Raw genomic sequence first — 5,287 nt, forward strand, 5'->3', positions numbered from 1 at the left:
GCACTCGCATCGATGTTATCGATATAAATTTTAATTGATCCGCCGTTATTGTATCGAGGTGAAAGTAATCGACGCGGTAGAACGGAACACGCGTCTTCGCGAATATGCGCGAGGTCACCACGGCGACGATGTGAACGCGATGCACTTTGCACGGTGTAAATAAACGAAGCCTTGACCGAGCTCGATCCCTTCCTCTCCTCGCCCTCAGACTCATTCACCACAATCAAATCTATTTCTGCTAAATCGGTTATCTATCAGTGTAGAAAGAATGCGCGATACGGGGAGCCGTGTACAGTCTAATAAACCGCCTTGTAATCGACACATCTCGGTTCTTCGTTCAGGTTCGACGAACCGTGGCATAAAACGACGACTCCGCGGGTTTTGATCGAATAAACAAGAACGAGAAGATCGATGAAGCGTGCAATAGTCTCTTAACACCGACATCTCCTTCACGTTTCGCAGACCTACATCATTGAGATATACTTGTATGTAATATTTATCGCTACTCATAATCGGTTTCTTATTTAAGGCCGTCTCTTCAGTCTTAAGATGTTACAAACCGATCATAGAGTCGTACTAGCATCTTAAGGCTTTAATGCTCGTTTCCACCAATGTAGATTAACTTTAATCTCGGTCCAACATACTCGTCATATTTTTCTAATTTTTAGAACCAGAAAAAGGTGAAGAGTAAGTTGAATCGAGATTAAAGTTAATCTACATTGATGGAAATGAGCATAAGACGAATTTGAAGAATTAACCGATTACGAATACCGGTTTAAATTCTAATACAGCAGAAAATATACACAATCTCGATGTCGATTATTAATAAAAAATATAATTATATTTTTCACAATAATTTTCTTCGCAGTATTTTGAATGCTAATTAGCGTCACAATTGAATTGACGATCAATGTGATGTTATTTCCAGCTTCAGTTTATGACTGCATTTCAATTCCGATAATCCGAATCGATGTCCAATTTACAGACCTAAAAAAATGTATTTGCGAACTTGTATATGTACATTATCCGCTTCGACCGCGAAACTAGGAGATTCTTTCTTTTAAAATACATATAATTGATCTCGTCGAAGAATGATCCTAACCGATGTTGAAAGATGTCAGGTGTCATTCACGAGATCTCGGAAGAATTTGCGTGGACGAGAAAAAAAAGAAGAATAGAACAGGAAGGAAGGAAGGAAGGAAAGTGAGACGCGCAACAGGCTACAGGTCGCGTGCGCCTGTTGTCTACCTTTAAGGACGACTTCAAGTCAAGCAAGAAGTTTACAGACCGCTTCGATAAGGCACTCGAGGTACTGTTAAGCAGCACGCGGAGGATACCGATGGTAATTTTCTCCGCGCGCGCTCTTGCTAGGCCTCGTAGCAGGAGGGACCTTGTTCCCACGCCCGGTGCCGTGATCTTTGCCGAGCTACCTAGTCTCCTAGGAGGCGATCTCCCTCCCCTCCCCTCTTTCTCTCTCTCTCTCTCTCTCTCTCTCCCCTCCTCCCTCCACGGAGAAGTACCGCGCGTTCTTTCCCCTACACAGGCCAGGGTTCCTCTCTTCCCTCCTTTCCAATTCTCTCTCTCTCTCTCTCTCTCTCTCTCTCTCTGCCATTCTTTCTGCCTTGCCCTCCACCATCACGTGCGTTACGTAAGATGGCAATGTGCGAGTCTCTCGTCATGCTGAAATAATAATAACGCGTGCACACAGCCTGGAGGCGCAAAACGAGAAGCTACGACCGAGGGAGAAAGAGGGAGGAAAAGCGTAGGGAACGCGAGCGAGATAGAAAAGTAATGGTCCATACTACGAAGGAGGAGGTAGGTCTCGGGAGATAGCGCGCATGGTTAACATAATTATTAGGAGAGCACCTCGCGTGCGCGTGATGCAGCGCGCGGTAAACAATCGGCTACATTAAGCTACTATCTACACGCGATTCGGAATCGCGATTAGGTGCGGATAGGTAACGGGGCGGTGTTCGAAGGTCGTCGAACTCTCGACTCTCCGAGCATTCCTAATCGCCGCGATCGTACCGGCGATTCTATCTCTGCGAGGCGATGAAGATAAGAGTATATCATGTAGATTGCGATAAGAATTACGCGATGACGTTACGGCGTATATTCGCGCGATTAGCTTGATGTAGCGCGGTAACCGTTTCTAACGCGGCCAGCGTCCATTAGACTGGATGATTGTACCAGATTTCTTTCGGAATTACGTGGCCAACTTCTGCTCATTTGCCTGTTTGCTTTCGTAATAAAACAGCGGAAGAATGTACGTATCCTTTCTCATAAGCCGACCTCTCTATTCTGGAATTGGGCTCGCGCCCAACGGACGGAATAAAGATCAGCCTCCGAGGTAGAAATGCCGCTGGTATGTGGCGTAGTTGGGTACACGCTTGATAGAGAGAAGAACGCCCGAGATCTTTATCCGAGAGAGTTATCCCTCGGCGTAGCCTCGGTGACCCGCTTTTCGGCGACCCGCGAACGGTTTCACGGTGAACCCTCGGATCTTCCTGGTACTATTAAGCCTTACTTAGCCAGGAATGGCGCGACGATCACGGAGTGTGACTCACCCCCTTTGATTTGCGGCGCTATTAACGAATTTTTATAAAAGCGAATCTTGCGAACTTGAAGTGAGCCAAAACCGTTTGGTGCAAACACGACTGAAATACTCTTAAGCTCCTTAGACTCGGGGGTGTAACGAAATCCCATGACGACAAGTGTATATTCCCATCACGGCACTTTTAACGCGACCACCACGGCCCATCTACGAACAATCGGATTAACGAAGTTAAACGAGAGAGGGTGGCCACAAGATACCGCACCCCTCGGTTCAACCCTCGGAACCCGGGGGGGTTCGCGCCGCATCTGTCGCGCTTCGCACGTGCGGGATCGCCGCGAGCGACTTATGCGCGGGGGTGTAAAGAAAGGGAAAACAGCAGAAACTGGGCCGGTTCTCCCGCATGGCGTCTCCGAGGACACGGGATTAACGGTTTTAGCCACACTCGAGTTGTTTTACGTGGGCGATCGCGGGGTTCGAACTGCAATCTCTAATCTCGCGATCGACAAGTAATGACGCAACTTCTGGAATTCCTATAAATTCAAATTAAAAATAAAAAAAAAACGAAAAGAGGTGAATATCTTTGCCGATATCAATTTGAATTGCAGTCTTAACCTTTAAGTGGGTGGCCAAAGTATCCCACACATAGGATAACTGTGTTCCTATTAATGTGTCTTTTAGCTAATTTGCTTATTACTGAATTAATTATTCAATATTGTAGCTTTAATTTTATCTGCTTATAATCAATATCGGTTATTCAACTATTTCTTTTTCTTATATAATAATATTTCTTTAATCTAAAAAAATGTTAATATTTCATAATGTTTTTGACAAAAATGAAAAACATGTTTTTATCCCTATTAGTGAGTCTCCTCCAAACAGCGATGCCCTCTATTAATGTGCGCCCAATTTGTGTGCCTATCCACATTTGATTCATTTTAACATATAGTTACTAAAACAGCTAATAAATTTAAGCTACTTGTTTAAATTAATATTACATAAATCATTATTTCAATTATATTTATTTCAATGTACACTCCTAACACAACGTGTTCTCAGCTCCAATACAGGGCACATTAATAGGGACAAGTTTAAAATTTTGCGGTATTACTGGATTCACATAAATTCCTCATATCTTTCGAAAGATATTTAAAATACTTTAATACTTAAAAAATAAAACATTATCTTCGAGATATCGTATGCATTCATAATTTAACTTAACGAAAAGGAATTTTTTTTTTCTTATTTATTCGTGCTAGTTTTCTTTGTGACTTATCAAAATACAAAAGCACAATAATGAAGAGCGCCAGTTTTCTTTACGACACTTATCAAAATACAAAAGTACACTAGTTATCTTAAGAACCTTTTTCTGGAAAAGGAAAATAAACAATATTATCCAGAATTTTAAAGAAATTATTGTAATTTGTTATTTCTCTACGTTGTTCCACTTCATATTGGTAACAAATAACATAAATTAATTCTATATATACTATTAAAAAATATATATCTATAAAGATAAAATATTCTGAGGTGTTCAGAGAATCTCACGTATATACCTACTTTTAAAGTTAAATAAAAGTCAAAACCAACGAAATCTCTAACATCCAATCCAATTAATGTATTCGATAATAAATTCAATATGGGAATTAACAAGATTCAATTTAGATGTGCGCGAATTTATAAGCGAGGCAAGCACGCACGCAGGCGGTCGAGCGATCAGGCAAACGTCGAGATGAACACGGTGAGCAATGAAAGTAGAGAAACAAGTGCAATGGATAATTCAGGGTTGCGTTAGAGCCGCTGCCTACGTGGCGTACTTGTATTTAATTAGATAGAAAGTCCGCGGGATATATGGTATCGCGCGGTGTAATTGTGCTTAACGGTTTGGGCGTAGAGTCTAGGGAATAAAAGGAACAATACGACGCCTCGAAGACGCGGCCGTTGCCGTTGTGGACGATGGTATCGTCGACCCAGTTATGATCCTAAGCGAAGTTGAAATTAGGTTTCTTACGCCATGTTGCCGATGTACACGACGAGAGAAAGAGAGAGGAAGACAAACCGCCGATTGTACCATCGGGTCTTTAAACGATATCCGCAACATATCGTCGCGATGACTCACGAAGGCGCGGGGTCGCGTTAATGAAATTCCGCTTCCTCGTACGACAAAGAAACGCGTGTCGTCGCACTCGTCGTTAATCGGAGTCGTGCCCTGCGCGCTAATTTCGAGCACAAACCAACTAGGGAAGCACACGAGCGCTCGTTCGAGCGAATAGACTGGAGAAACGCAACGGTCAGATAGTTGTTGATGTAAGCCTTTCGAAGAGTATAGGCGACTGAACAGAGAAAATGACTCAACAAGTCGCGATGTGCGGCCATCATGAATTAATGCTTCGTTAATTATGAATGTGGTCAGTTACAATTTCGCAAATTGGATCAACAATTAACAGTTTCTTCGACCTTGCAAATTATGCCTGTTTTCATCAACGTAGATTAACTTTAATCTCAGTTCAGCTTACTCTTCGTTCTTTTCTAATTCGTGGAACTAGAAAAAGATGAAGAGTTAATTGAACCGAGATTAAAATTAGACTACATTAAAAGAAACAGACATAGAAAAGGTTAAGATACATTGGAAACTAGTATTAGTCATTAAGTTAACGGTATTAATGTTGTGTTGCTTTTTACAAGTAAAAATTTATTTAAATCTATTATCTATTATCAGTAATTAATTTTTAT

General features: G+C 41.9%; 1 protein-coding gene across 3 annotated transcripts in view; it reads right to left on the minus strand.

Annotated features, from left to right (window-relative positions):
- The window catches only part of LOC108752825 (protein neuralized), a 60,297-nt gene that overhangs the window by 11,749 nt on the left and 43,261 nt on the right, over positions 1-5,287 (minus strand). The gene's annotated exons all lie outside the window — the stretch shown is intronic.

This window comes from Trachymyrmex septentrionalis, unplaced genomic scaffold (genome assembly GCF_001594115.1).
Source record: "Trachymyrmex septentrionalis isolate Tsep2-gDNA-1 unplaced genomic scaffold, Tsep1.0 scaffold62, whole genome shotgun sequence".
Classification (NCBI taxonomy): domain Eukaryota; kingdom Metazoa; phylum Arthropoda; class Insecta; order Hymenoptera; family Formicidae; genus Trachymyrmex; species Trachymyrmex septentrionalis.